The following is a 13,110-nucleotide window of genomic DNA, read 5'->3' on the forward strand; positions in this document are numbered from 1 at the left end:
CTCTGCCTCACCACTACATATTTCAAGTACAACGAAGGCTTTTACAGACAAAAAGATTGCTGTGCCATGGGCTCCCCCGTGTCACCTATTGTAGCCAACCTTTACATGGAGGAAGTGGAAAGGAAGGCTCTTGGCTCTTTCAAAGGAAGAGTACCCAGCCACTGGTACAGATATGTGGACGACACCTGGGTCAAAATCAAGACACAAGAAGTGGAATCCTTCACTGCGCACATTAACACTGTGGATAAAAACATCAGGTTCACCAGGGAAGACACAAAGGACAACTGTTTGCCTTTCCTGGACTGCGCTGTGCACATTGAAGAGAACGGCAACCTCAACATCGAAGTTTACCGGAAGCCCACACACACGGACCAGTACCTCCTCTTTGACTCCCATCACCCTTTGGAACACAAACTTGGAGTAATTAGGACCCTACACCACCGGGCAGAACATGTTCCCTCTAAGCCTGAAGGGAAAAAGAAGGAACACACACATGTAAAGGAAGCACTCAAAACGTGCGGCTATCCTAAATGGGCGTTCTTAAAGTCAGCAAAGAGGCACAGAAAAGAAGACCAGACACCAGCGAGGGAGGATAAGAAGGAAAGACGCAACAACATTGTCATCCCCTATGTAACCGGTGTATCAGAGAAACTCAGGAGAGTTTTCTCCAAGCATGACATCCCGGTGCATTTCAGACCCAGCAACACGCTCAGACAAAAACTGGTTCACCCGAAAGACAAAACGCCAAAACACAAAATTAACAATGTGGTGTATGCTGTACAGTGCAGCGAGGAATGCCCAGACCTCTACATTGGAGAGACCAAACAGCCACTTCACAAGCGCATGGCACAACACAGAAGAGCCACCTCCACAGGACAAGACTCAGCAGTCCATCTGCATCTTAAGGATAAAGGACACTCTTTCGAGGATGCCAGTGTTCACATTTTGGACAGAGAGGACAGATGGTTTGAAAGAGGAGTGAAAGAAGCCATCTATGTCCACTGTGAGCGACCATCTTTGAACAGAGGCGGGGGTTTACGACACCAACTCTCTGCCATCTATAATCCAGTTTTGAGATCCCTTCCCAGATGCCTTAACGCTCACTCACATCCTGGGCCATCTGACCTCAGGAATTCGCATGATAAGGGGGGGCCAGGTTTCACAATGAACACACCCGAAACTCTGGCTGATTGGGACCCACACCCAGTTTCACACCTTGGCTCAGGCGATTAGAGGATCATCAGGGGGTCCTTTTGTCCCTCTGTGGGGGGTTTCTCCCACTAGGTTTATATCTGGGACTCTCCACCATTTGACCTTAGAACTGAAGAAGCTTCTCGGATGAGAGGTGAAACGTCTTCAAGCAACTTAAAGAAGTCCAGACGCTTTTCTTTGCAAGCTCCTTTGACTACGATGACCTGGATGACTGAGAACCTTCACAGACATATGCGTGTTACACAACAAAAATAACTCTGTTTTTCATAGTCTGTTGGGAATCATATCCATCAGCATGTCCATAGAAAAAAAAAAAAGAAAACTCTCCACATTACACTCTCCTTTACTTACATTCGAACTTATCTTTGCCTCACGTCTAAAACAGTCCCGATAAAAAGTTTAAGACCACTTGCAAAAAATCATATTTTGCATGGTTGAATCTTAACAAGGTTCCAAGCTGATCTGCGGTGCTTTTTCCTTCAGTGGCACAATGAACATTCAGGAGGTGCAGGAGCGTCAAACGGTCGCTGGCTATGTCCAGATGTTGCAGACAGCATCACTTATGGCTGAGGGCCCTCCTCTGTTTGGTAATGACTGGGTTTTTTACACACTGGACTTCTTCCAGGAGAATAGCATCACTTTTTGGGACCATCCTGCATGTTCCCCTGTTCTAAATCCAATTGAGAACCTGCAAAACCGTTTCAGTTTAAGCGTTGTTTTCTTTTTCTTTCTTTTTTTTTGCCTGTCCCATTTGGATCTTTAGCCATCAGAACTGTTGTCTGAAGGCCAAGAAAGATGCCAAGAGGATTTACTTTACCAATTGGCTCATCATGGTCCATTTGATTGACCTTTATTATAATTATGTATTTATTTTATTTTATTTTCAGTTGTTACAGAAGGGACAGACATGACTGGGGGATAGTGAGGAAGAGATAAGAGTTGTCTCTTGCCCCTCCTTCTCCATGAATGGCAGGGCTGACACTCCATCTCTGAGGTCAGCCAGGCCTCTAAGATGTGCACAAACCATCTTTGTGCACATCTTAGATGGGCCATTAGGCCTTAAAACTAATGGCCCATCCAATCGGCCACCAGGAGTGAGTCGGTACATTGTAACAAACCTTTTGGGTTATAGCACCACTAGGGGGGGGAGTCTCCTAGGGGGTGTGTGAGTATAGCGTGGCAGCCATACATGCTGCTCGTGTTCTGTTCTCAGGATAGACCTCACCATTGTAACGGCCTGGCACCAGCGACTACCGATCCCCGCACATGTATGTACGGACAGTGTAGAGCCGTGGAGACCTGGCTTGTATGGTCTTATGTTGCTGACAAGGAATAAAGGTCTGTTGTTTAATTTAACTGACTGGCTCCGTGTTATCCGGCTAACCTCCACACCACATGCCCGCTGGACCGGCTAGCCGCTCCTTCCTCGCCAGACTGCTGTTACAACATACATGAGCGCCCAGCCCCAGACACCAAGAACCACCAACACACCAACGTCTGAGGGCATCAGCCACTGGCAGGGAGTGTGGTGAGGGGAGATAGGCCTCCATACCTCAGAGAGCCTGAGATGTTCCCAGAGAGGTGGAGTCTAAGACCCAAGCTAACATATAGACACAGACAAACAGGCGCACACAGACACAAACGTGCATTCCCTCACTCACCCGACGTGGAGACTGACACAAATAAACACTGTACACACATTCACACTCCCCAAACATACTCTATATCCCAGGTCCAGGTACCCCTGCCCCCAGAGGGGTAAACTGTACCTGGACCCAGGAGATGAAACCCTTCTCTCTGGGGTGGAGGAAAGCAGACCGCCTCCTTATCTGCAGTAGCAGGGAGGCCCCGCATCCCAGACCCCAATCCAATGACCAGCACCTCCTCACAGCCCCCCAGCCCCGACGGTTAGCAGAACGGGGGTGAGTGAAGACCCTAAACCTCCCTCCGCCCACTCATATGTAGTGTTGCTGTGTGCTGTTCTAAATAGGGAGGGGTATTGTTTAGGTTTTATCCGATACCGGTGCCAAACCGGTACTTTTGAAACGGTGGCGGTGCTTAAATGGTGCTCAAAGAAGGGAGAACACAAACTTTGTCCAAAAACCTTTCATGTTTAGCTGTTTTTTGTAAAACAATAACAATGTTAGCCTTTTCTGCAGCTATGGGGCATATATGGTATCACTCTTGGCTGGAAGCAGTGCTTAAACAATGGAAAAAAACACAAACTTTGTCCAAAAACCTCTCATGTTTAGCTGTTTTCCACTTTTTCTTTGGTCATTTTAGCCTTTTTGGCCAGGGTGAAGGGAGTACCTGCCATCAAACAAGAAGACAGCCGCATGTAACTATGACGGTGTTTGCTAGTTCGCCTTACATGCATTAATTTAATAACATGGTTAGCCTACTCAACGTAAATTACACACGGACAACATTAAGCTACTCACCCAGAGAAGAACGGCTGCTGCTGCCATCATCATCCGTCATTTCTGCTGCACTGGCAGGGCAAGGGGCCAGGACTCTCCTCCTCGGGTTCTTGGGGGATGTTGCTAACTCCGGGTCCAATAACAGGCACCACACTGTAGGAATGTTTAGCTGATTTAGAGTTTAGAAATGTGTTAACATAGAATCTAGAATTATTGTACAGACATTGACACTGCCCTCAATGTAATAAAGGCCTGATTGTGTCATGAACTTAGGAGTAGATTTTAGGAGACCCTCCCCAGTTGGACTGTGAAACTAAGACAAAGAGGAGTCAATGCTGAGTGGAAATTCCCCAGAGGATATCTGGGTGGGGGTCTCAACTTTTGTAACTGGATAACTGTGGTCTGGAAGGGAGATGGGTTTTTTATGACCTCTAGGGAGTCATCTACACCCACAGTGTTTTAACTGTCATGCACACACATCCACACGCACACTCACTCACGTGCACTCACACATACACACAGGTAAGTGCATACATACACTCACGAGCACTCACATAGACATGCGGGAACGCGCACATGTAGGCACTCATGTGCTCGCACACACACAAGTAAAAGTATGTAAACATAGCACTTAGTTTTATGGCACCTTGTAGAGGGTTTAGAAGGGGGGTCACTTATACAAAACTGCATGTAACAGACAAAGGAGTTGAGATCTGCAGAGAAAGTCCGGGGTCCTGTACATATCCCTTCTAGAAGGTGTAATCAATAAGTGTGTATTAATAAAAGTGTTGTTAATTGACTACTGAGTCCCGGTGTTCTTTCTGGAGTCCTGACGAATATACGAACCGGGGTGAAACTGCTTTTGCAACAACACCCACAGCAGATGTGCCGGTGTGAGGTCTCGCTGCAAGCTATCAAATACGGTGCATTTCTCGACTTTTAACAAAATGCTATATGTCGCCAGGTTCGTCGTCACATTCGAGGCGTTACCTCCTTTGCACAGTATCACCTTAAAGCACTTGTTGCAGGCTGCTGAGTTTGCGACTTTTGCTGTGAAGTACAGCCAGACTTTTGACCACTTCGCCATTTTTAATCTGTAGCTCTGCTCTACAAGAACGCACATACCTGGGCCCGCCTACTATCCTTGCAAAGGTAAAATGATTGGCTAGAATCCAAAGTGTATGACATCTCAGGAAAAAAAAAGCACCAAAAAAAAAGCACCAAAATGTGCGCTGCTTTTCGGCCTGCTTACTACTGTTTATGTCAGAACCCCCTAGTTCTAAAGTGCATTTAAAACATAGGAGGGCATGGTGCTTCCTGCCAGAGAGCAGCACGGCTCCTCCCGAAAACCCTCAGTGTCTATATGCATTTAAAATTGAAGGTAGTACCAGCACCAGAGGTGGGTTAGAATACACAGACCATCCTCTGTACGTTGTATAACGTGCCCACCCCTAAGACCCTATATGTATGTGTTATGAGAGTATGAGTAATGTGGATGTCTAGGTTGCAGAATAAAATTGAGGCACAGGAGGCCAGTGCCTCCCCTGCACACTGGTGACACACCTGCACCCCAAGCCTGCATGTGTGTGGGTGTGGTGGAGCGGGAAGAGGGAGGCAGCTGAAGATGGGGAGGGAAGAAAGGATAGAAAGGATGGGGCAAGTGGCCCCTCCCTGGGGCGTGTTTGCACGCTTTGATCTTAACAAGGCTCCAAGTGATTTTCTGCCATTTTTCAAGTGGTCTTAAACTTTGGATGTTTTTTTGTTTGTTTGGTTGTTTATTTTTTTTGTGCATCCCACACTTTGACCTATTCTTCCTGTACGCATGCTGATAGGTTTCTCAGTGCTTCGGTAAGAAACAGTTATATTTGTAGTGTGGTGCACGTGTAGTAACCTATTATGTAGTAAAAAATTTTGTAAAATGTGTTACTAGTTAGCCAACATAAACTAATACAAGTCTATTAGCCACAACAAACCAACCAACCCGGTGACATCACGTTCTGTACTGACACAAGATGGCATTAAAATTGCTCTGAAAACTTTAAGCACTTATTTCTTAAATCCGGCTTCTGTTAAATCTGTGTCTGTTTATAAAAGCAGAGCGCCACACTGTAAATTAGCCTTTATACATTTGGTGTTTCGTGTCGACTTTAAAAAGGTAAAAAGTTGAAACATGTCTATCTTTAAAACAAAGTTTTCCAAATGTACATAAAAAGCTGAACCATTCACATTCCAGGGAACATCATAATCTTAAAACCAACAGAACAACCTCTCTCTCTTTAACTTCTGGATTATAGGCGTGCTGAAATGACACAGAGGTCTGAAAGAGAATAAAGTTATTAAAAGCCAGAATTACAAAGTACTTTTGAAGCTTATCATCTTAAGCTTTAGCTTTATAACCTAGTTTTCAGACTAACATATCAGAAAATGATGTTAAATTTGCATCAGTCTGTGCTAAGGTGGTGTTAATTGTAGGATTTCACTAGAAAATTTGATCCTGAACAACAATATTGGCAACAGTAACGTGAGCGATAATGGTGATTTTACATTGTCCCTTCATGATGATACAATAGTCCTCATTGGATCTTTTTTCTTTTTTTTTAGAGATCAGGACCACTAGTGGTTTTCCTAATTCACCCTTCCACTCTCCCCAAGGTTGCCATCAATTCCCTCCACCCTCTTCATCTCCTCATCTGCCCCCTTTAACAGTGAGGCAGAGATAAGAGTTGTCTCTTGCCCCTCCTTCTCCATGAATGGCATGGCTGACACTCCATCTCTAAGGTCAGCCAGGCTAATTGGTTTGTGCACATCTTAGATGGGCCATTAGGCTTCAAAACTACTAAGCTAAAAACATTTCCTTCTCTCACTTGTCACTTGTAGCTGGCTGATGGAGCCGCTTATAACGGTCCAGCGAGAAGTAATCACATCCATTGCAATCTGTGGCTCAAATGTCACAAGCAAAAAGTACTGGCCCTTCATGTCTTGGGCTTTTTAAAGTTTATTTTGTTATATCCTTACCAAAAAGGGGGTAAAATATGGAGATAATGGTCTAGGTGTAATCATAGCATGTTATCACAACAAGTAATGCACAGATATTATTGATGTAGGTTTATAATTAGGGCGGCACTGCAACTAATTTAATGTCCATAGCAATGTATTTGTGACAGCTGCTATCACATGGATGCCTAGAATTACATTTAGGTTGCTTCCTTTTAGTTCCCTTTATCTCGTTACTGAAAAGATGTGCTTACATCTGCTGCTTGCAGCCAGGGGAATGTTTGCAGTTAATGGGTTTGTTAAAAGTGTTTTACTGAAATGGAGAAGATTAGTGACCTTAATGTTTAATATCAACATATCCATTAGTATTGTTCTGAGAAAAACAAGATCCAAACATGTACCCATAATTTTTATGAACTCAATGGCTTACGAAGTACTGAGAAAAATAAGCAAGCAGCCCATGTTGACAAAATGCTTATTACTGTCTCTATTTGGTATGCACTTTGTAGTCTTTGACTTATATGTCATTTGTAGAAGGTGCTACAGCGTAGCTACAGCAGCCAGACAAGCACAGGCTAAGTAGTTATGCTGTCATGTTATATGCAAATTGAGGCTAAAAAGTAATAAACTGCTAAATTTACTGTCTAAAATATTCATAGCAAACTCTTTTGCACAAACATTGTAATTGAGGATTATTATAAAACTGTTCATTGTGTCTGCTGTTGATTTTACTTCAAGATAATTTGAGTAATATCTTTATCAACTTGTCTGATCATCTGACCATGTTTGCTCTTAAAATTAATGAGAAGTCACAAACAAGTTTGAGCCACGAGATGCAGTAATCCACTTTTCTTTAACTTGGTTTAAAGCTAAGAAATAAACAATGGCTTATTGAAAATACCCGACTGAGACAGATAGATACAAAATGCAAAGACCCACTCAAGTATTCCCTCTGGCAATCACAGCTGACCCAGATAGATATAATCTTTAACAGACTGCCTCTGGCCAGCAGCACCCTCACATTGGTTTTTCGAGTTACTAGAAATCCAAAAAGAAAATCTGTCTGTCAGATATTAGCAAAAGAGTAAATTGTTTCCTTATGCAGAGCAAAAGGGATACAATCGTGAGCTAACTAACTGGTTACACTGACAATTCAACAACACTTATGTATGAATTTGTCAAATCCAAGGGACTGCGTCAGTGTTGTATCACCTGTGTCAACTTAAGTTAATCGTTTTACAAGGATCATAGCACTGAAGTGTAGGTTTGTCCATGTATATGTACCTGACCTTCAGTTACACATCAAAGACACTTCCCTTGAGTCATCCACCTCAGCCCATCAGGGAGCTGCAGCCTGTAATTGGGTGTGGAGCCTGAGAGGCCATGTAGTGGACAGCTCAGAGGAGACTGCAAGAGTCAATTACCAGAGCTGACAGTGCAGTAGAGAGAAAGGTACACCAGGCACACTGTAGTGATCTGTCTGAGCAGGATAAAGGAGACTAAGCGTATTTGCTAATGTGAGACCAACAAGCTACATTTCTCACCTCATGGTAACAGCTGTGGTCATGAAGTCTTTTGAGCGCCTAGTTCTCTCCCATCTCAGGACCCTCACGGCCCCCCTCCTGGACCCCCTGCAGTTTGCATATAGAGCCAACAGGTCTGTAGACGACGCCATCAACATGGCCCTACACTTCATCCTGCAGCATCTGGACTCCCCAGGAACCTACGCCAGGATCCTGTTTGTGGACTTCAGCTCTGCCTTCAACACCATCCTTCCAGACCATCTCCGAGACAAGCTTTCCCAGATGAATGTGCCTGACCCCATCTGCCGGTGGATCACTGACTTCCTGACGGACAGGAAGCAGCATGTGAGGCTGGGAAAGAATGTCTCGGACTCCCGGACCATCAGCACCGGCTCCCCTCAGGGCTGTGTTCTTTCTCCTCTGCTCTTCTCCCTGTACACCAACTGCTGCACCTCCACCCACCAGTCTGTCAAGCTAATCAAGTTTGCAGATGACACCACCGTTATTGGACTCATCTCGGACGGGGATGAGTCTGCCTACAGGAGGGAGGTTGAACGTCTGGTGTCCTGGTGCAGCCACAACAACCTGGTGCTGAATGCCCAGAAGACAGTGGAGATTATTGTGGACTTCAGGAAGCACACAGCCCCACTCCCCCCCATCATCCTGACTGACACCCCCATCACCTCTGTGGACTCATTCCGCTTCCTGGGTACCACCATCACCCAGGACCTGAAGTGGGAGCCCACCATCACCTCCGTCATTAAGAAAGCCCAGCAGAGGATGTACTTCCTGAGGCAGCTGAACAAATTCAACCTGCCAACACGGACGATGATGCAGTTCTACACTGCAATCATCGAGTCCATCCTCACCTCCTCCATCACCGTGTGGTACGCTGGAGCCACTATCAGGGACAAACAGAGACTGCAGCGTGTTGTGCGCTCTGCTGAGAAGGTGATTGGCTGCAGACTCCCATCTTTGCAGGACCTGTACACCTCCAGGACATTGCGGCGTGCAGCTCGGATCTCAGCTGACCCTTCTCACCCTGGACACAGTCTGTTTGACCTGCTCCCCTCAGGCAGGAGGCTCCGGTCCATTCGCACCAGAACCTCTCGCCATAAGAACAGTTTCTTCCCCTCTGCTGTTGGACACATGAACAATAACCATATGACTGTTCCCGCTACTAACACATGACCCTACGCTGTGTTCACTGCATCATTCCATGATTGGCACTGATCACCACCTGCACTCATGTATATATCTTTCAACGTAGCACTCTTAATTCTTATTCTCATGTATATATCTCATGTATAGCTCATGCACATATCTTTCTACGTAGCACTTTTAATTCTTATCCCTACTTTTATTTTTTCATGTCTATTTAAGTGCTATTTATGACACTATGTTTACACTGAAGCACCGCAGCAATTTCCTAATGTTGTAAACCTGCTCAACATTTGGCAATAAACCCCTTTCTGATTCTGATTCTGATAGTTCATGCTTATGTATGAGGTTTTAGACAGAAAACAGAAAAAGGAGACGTTTATAATAAATGCCCATTTTGTGGATTGAATCCATTAGTTTATATCCTTAAATAACCTTAAATAATCTACGATCAGTCATTTTCCATTTGCAGATGCGTTTCCATATTGTGCGCCAGTTTTTTTCTTGTTTGTGGTTGCAGTAGAAAATAGGTAAATATTTCATATATTAAGAGCCATATCACAGTGATGATGCCCCCAGAGTGGCTCTAATTTAAAATGGATTAAATTGAGAGTGATTAAATGGTGGAAACATTTCGATCAATCAGGAAGTCATTTTACTTCTATCACAGCTGACCCAGTCTCATTTGTGAGATCTGGGAGAATTCAGACAAAATGTGAATGTGAAGCTTGACTTTCACTGGTCATTAAGATAACTTAACATAATTTTGTCTTAAATAACCTTTTTGTTGTAATAATCAAATCTCCTGCTGCACAATATATGAGCTAGGCAACAAAAGCACTCTGAGTAAAATGAAGGAAAAAAGTTGGATGGCAGTGCTCAAAAGGAATGGTTTTTTTTTCATGTCAGTTAAACCTCGGGTTGATCTGGTCAATTAAGTAGCAGAGGGGGTTGTTATGTGGTTTCAGCTGCTTTGTTGTTACTAAATTAACCGAAGATGCATTAGAGAGGAAAAAATGAGACAACCCCCAAAACAAGAACAATTTTGTGAAGACCACTGACATTTTTCCCTCCTTATCTTTTCTGATTGTGTGTGTGTGTTTTTTTTAACTGGTTTTGCACTTGGCCAGGGTTAGTGCCACTACTGGTTTAATGAACCAATACCTGGACCATACAGAGTTTGCTCAGGTAGTCCAACATCAACATGTGCCATTAGGTATCATGATGAAATCCTTGGACCAGTTGTCTGACCCTGCACTGGTGCATTGGGTCCTGGGTTCTTCCTGATGTGCAACAATCCCCAGCTTCAAGTGGTGAGAGCATTTCCCAGTGGATGAAGGAATTGATACCATTGACTGGCCCGACCTAAATCTAATAACATCTCAGAGATATCTCCTGCTCCAGAATTGACACCTTCAAACTCGACTCAGATGTGCAGCTGCCCAAAAAGCCAAGCTAAATGCCTTTTGTGTTTATGATCAGATAAGGCTGAGCTATTTAGTCACAATTACAAGAAGTATGTTTCGAGGAGTAAAGGTTTCAAGCTTAAGAATAATGTACCAGCTGTCAAGTGTTGTGCTGCCCTCACGACACTTGACCATGTGAAGCTAGACATCCAGCGAACAAAATAGATGAGATCTTCCACACAAGGCTTGCTTTTCTTGCTTTTAATGAAGATCCTTTAAAGACTTATCCTCTCTCAAGGCTTCTCTTTGCTATTTATTTATGCTTATTTGTAACTGAAATATACAGAAAGTGAAAATAAATTGCTAGCTAATACACATCTTAATGACAAACTTAATGATTAGCCTAGCTTAACACATGCGTTACGTTAGCATCACAGTTCACTCCAGGTAAACACATATAAAAGTTGTTTCTGAACATATTAATACTCACAAAGACGAACGTTTCCAAAGGTACAAGCGTGTAGGGCACTTTTAGTGTGTACATGAGCTTATTCACTGTTTTAATACTTCCGAAACTACGGAGCCCTGCAGGGGACATGGGAGAAAAAAAAATTAAGACGGACTTTTGCAAGATCTCGCAAAAGTTTTAGCTGCCAGCTCGAAGCCGACCGGGAGGTCGAGGCACGATGTGCCGGGAAAGCGGTGTTCCTCCCGGCTGTAGTAGGTCTCAACCACCCGTTAGCTTCAAGATGGTGGGTGTCAGATCTCCGAAAACGTCGGAGCACTTTTGCAAATATGTGATGTCTTGTAAACCGAGCAAATATCTGATGTTTACACAACTACATTTACGCTTCAAAATATCTTAAAAGTTTATTTTGTGACCCAGAAAGAGTAATATTACAACTAAGTAGCTGCCGCCATTGTTGGAATTCAACTTTTGCGAGATCCCGAGTTTGTTTTGCGAGATTTCGCAAAAGTCCGTCTTAATTTTTTTTTCTCCCATGTCCCCTGCGGGGCTCCGTACGAAACACTTTTCACAGCGTTCACGGAGAAAATATGTCAAAGATAGGTTAATGATCAGAGCGCTCCCTCGCTCCCATTTCCGCATGTACAACACAAAGATCCCGTGCGATAACGATGTTTCACTCTGAGCAAATTTCGAACCCACACATTTTAACTGTTTTTAGCATGAATTACTTATAATATTTCTTAACTTTGAACTTATTTATCACCTTGCTTATGTAACTTAATCAGATGATGCACTAACTACTGACTTTTGACCAAAAGGCATAACAAGCGTGGTGGTGGTAGCATCATGCTCTTGGCTGTTTTGCTGCCATTTGCTGCCAGTCGTACATTGCACAATATGGACGGAATAATGAAAAAGAAGTTCCAAATTCCAAATTCTTAAACTTCACCTCAAATCAGCAGCTTGATGGTTGACACTTGGACACAATTGGGATATTAATCCCAAATACACCCTAAAACTGATTTTGGAATGGAGAAGCCAGACTTACTTTAAGCTTCTGGGACCATCAGCCGTACTGAAATTTCGTAGACTATATTTAAAAGCTGGGTCCATGCCAGGTAACCAAGCAATTTAAATGAACTCCATTTGTCAAAAAGAATAATCAAATATCCAGCCAGAATTAAGCAAAGAAATAAATCCACCTATAACAGCAACATATCTTATCATTATTTTGATTTTCATAGACACACACACAAACACACACGCTGTCTGTGTTTCTGTGGTGTGCATGTGTGTGTGTTTCAAACACCCACCCCCTCCACAAAACATGCAACTGCCTCTAGACCGCAGAATCTCTTTTAAGTCAGGTGCTGTTTTCAACAGATTCTAAGATAAAGTTTTTATGCTGCAAACCAATTGTGGGTATGTAGGAGGAGTCAAGAGAACGTGAGAAGGTTTCACTTGTCATCACTGCATATCTCACAGTTCAGTAATGAAAAGAGTCACTTACTGTATGAGAAACGGGGGGTCCACAGATTGTAAACACCCCCACGTATTTCCAACATAGTGTCAGTGCTTATTGAGTGTGTAAGTGTGATTTCTCAAAGCATACATATACAGAACTGTCAAATAGGTGTTAACTGTAAACAAGTGAATGTGTCAAGCCAAGACACTACCAAATGCATACAAATTACAAGTCAAAGAGGGACAGAAAGTGATGACTAGTTTGTCAAAAAAAATAAAAAATAACAAAGCTTGTTGATTTATTGTGAATCTATTCAGTTGTCACCAGCTTCATACATTCAGTGGACACTTTACAAGGTACACCTTGCTAGTACTGGGACACCTTCCGAAATCTGTTCATTCTTCATGGCACAGAGTCAACAAGGTGCTGGAAGCATTCCTCAGAGTTTTTGGTCCATATT

General features: G+C 43.5%; 1 long non-coding RNA gene across 1 annotated transcript; it reads right to left on the reverse strand.

The window, feature by feature from the left end:
• Positions 1 to 3,303: 3,303 nt before the first annotated feature.
• LOC145421009 (uncharacterized) lies at positions 3,304 to 11,348 on the reverse strand. Its single transcript, XR_013902270.1, has 2 exons — positions 11,207 to 11,348; positions 3,304 to 3,785 (listed from the first exon to the last, which is right to left on the reverse strand). It is a non-coding gene; the product is annotated as an uncharacterized LOC145421009 (long non-coding RNA).
• Between the last annotated feature and the right edge of the window lie 1,762 nt (positions 11,349 to 13,110).

This window comes from Astatotilapia calliptera, chromosome 16 (assembly GCF_964374335.1).
Source record: "Astatotilapia calliptera chromosome 16, fAstCal68.1, whole genome shotgun sequence".
Lineage (NCBI taxonomy): Eukaryota > Metazoa > Chordata > Actinopteri > Cichliformes > Cichlidae > Astatotilapia > Astatotilapia calliptera.